This window comes from Clupea harengus, chromosome 4 (assembly GCF_900700415.2).
Source record: "Clupea harengus chromosome 4, Ch_v2.0.2, whole genome shotgun sequence".
Classification (NCBI taxonomy): domain Eukaryota; kingdom Metazoa; phylum Chordata; class Actinopteri; order Clupeiformes; family Clupeidae; genus Clupea; species Clupea harengus.
The window spans coordinates 6,244,381-6,246,880 of NC_045155.1; positions in this window are offsets into that span (position 1 = coordinate 6,244,381).

Sequence of the window (2,500 nt, forward strand, 5' to 3'; positions counted from 1 at the left end):
CACACAGTTTTGGTGACTAGTCCCTAGAGAGAGTGCCATTTTAATTCATGAGGAAATCACTGTCATTTGGAGTAGCAGGGCTGTCACTTCTGTTAAAAATCAATGAGGGTGTGCGTTGTGTGTGTGTGTGTGTTAGTGTGTTTGCTGTGTGTAATTTGTGGGACATAGTGTGTATGGGGTGGGTTGAGGAATGGTGTGTGTGTGTGTGTGTGTGTGTGTGTGTGTGTGTGTGTGTGTGTGTGTGTGTGTCTGTGTGTGTCTGTGTGTGTGTGTGTGTGTGTGTGTGTCTCTCTCTCTCTCTGTGTGTGTGTGTGTGTGTGTCTTTTAGCTGTGTTTCCATCTATAGGTCTGTCTGCTTTCTCCTCTCCTCCCTCAGTGAGAGTGGCTGGCGTTCTAGCCTAGGACCTGAGTCACTGGCAATCAATCTTCTGCAGGAGCATCCCCCCCCCTCCCTCATCTTCTGCCTGGATGGGAGACTAGCTCTGCATCTGTAATATATTTGGAGCATGTTGCACCCCTTACCACACACACACACACAAATATAGAGGCCAACACATTTGTGAAATGTGTGTGTGCATCCTCTCAGAGAGATGCTTTCTAAATTCCTGCATGCTCTAACAAATGTGTAGGAGCACACATGGACAAACACACAAACATATGTGCACACACAAACACACACACACACACACACACACACACACACACACACACACACACACACACACACACACCATGCGTATCCGTGACTGAAAATTGTTACTCCCCTTGTGCTCATGTAGCTGCAAACACACAACGCCCACAGACACAAACAAACAAACACATACACTGATTCATTTAAACACACACACACACACACACACACACACACACACACACACACACACACGCACAGTGAGTATCCGCACACAGGCAACCCCACACACACACACACACACACACACACACCCCTCTGGCTCCTGAGACGAGTTGACCCATCACAAACCTCCATTGAGATCTCCCTAATCACTCCCCTCTCGATCGCCCCCCACAGACCCCCTCTCATCCCATCCCCCACCCCACCCCTCTCTCTTACCGCATCAAATCGTCATGTTCCCTGGGCCCACAAGAGCAGCTCACACTGCTATCTCGGCCATTTGACTCGCACTTGCCGATTGCTTAATTTCTCGAGAAATTGAGCAGCTATCAGGTTTCAACTGTGAAGGATCCTCTGTGGAGCAAGAGCAGCAGCAGCAGCAGCAGCAGCAAGACTTAGCATGTTCCTCCGTTTTTACAAGCTCTCTACTAGCATATCCCGAGGGCATCAGACACGGTTCTTTTAACATCTCGCTTTTTAGAACAGCCACGTTTACGCTGTGACTCTAGAGACATAAATCGTTGTGTCTGATTTAGATGAAATGCTTCCTAAAGCAGTAAGTTTTCCCCCTTCTGTGCGTTATTTGTAATAATGCACCACATCTTCAACCATAATCGCAGACAGACATGAAAAGTGACCGGTCTATACTGTCCAGCTTCCAGGACATGGAACACTATTCTTGGGGCAGGATTGATCAGTATCGCGTCTGCCACTGGATACGGCCTTAGAAGCAGACAAGCAAAGGGGGGCATGATGGCAGGAACATAAAAAAACGAGAAAAAAACAGACAGAAGAAAGGATAAGTGTCTTTTCTTTTCTGCTTTATTGCTGTGTTCAACACAGGACAGGATAGAACAGCCAGTGCCGTTTCTGCTTCATGAAGCCTTTCCTGTTTTTCCTGCCTCATTGTAGATTTCCTGATTGAAATGAGATTAACCTCAAATTGCACCGCAGAATTTTTTGGCCACTTCAAAAAGACAATGAACGTCAGGTGCGCACCAAGGTAAACACCAGGGACAAGAAAACCCCCCCCCCCCAGAGCCAAGGCCCAAGGCAAAACCCCGGCTAAGCCAAACTACACCCCAGTCGCTTTGTCGCTTTGTCTTCAACTTCACTGAGCAAATCTGAGAGGTGCACGGGACGAGACCCACGCAGAGCCTTTTAAAGTCAATAAGGGCCGCTGTGTTTCAGGAATTTCTGACGCATAAATCATTGATGTCGCATTGAAGGGCCCTCATGAGTGAACGGCACAAAGGGTGACGTTTAAACACCATGTGTGTTTGACAGAGGCCATGGGTTGACTTTGTTAGGGATGTGTGCGTGTGTGTGTGATTGTGTGTGTGTGTGTGTGTGGGGGGGGGGGGGGGTACACAGAGGGGTGTTCAGGTACCCCTGAGTGTCCCAATGTCGTGCCCCGGACTGTTGCCGCCTCCTTGGCACGAGGTGAATTATTGAATGCATGCATTAATAAGTAAAGAGCCAGTGGATGGGGGCAGAGTGGAACGTTGCCACCCGTCTTTACAATCACCACAAAGCAGAGATGTGCGCACACACACACACACACACACACACACACACACACACACACACACACACACACACACATACACACAGACACACACAGAACACACACACATGCACACACAC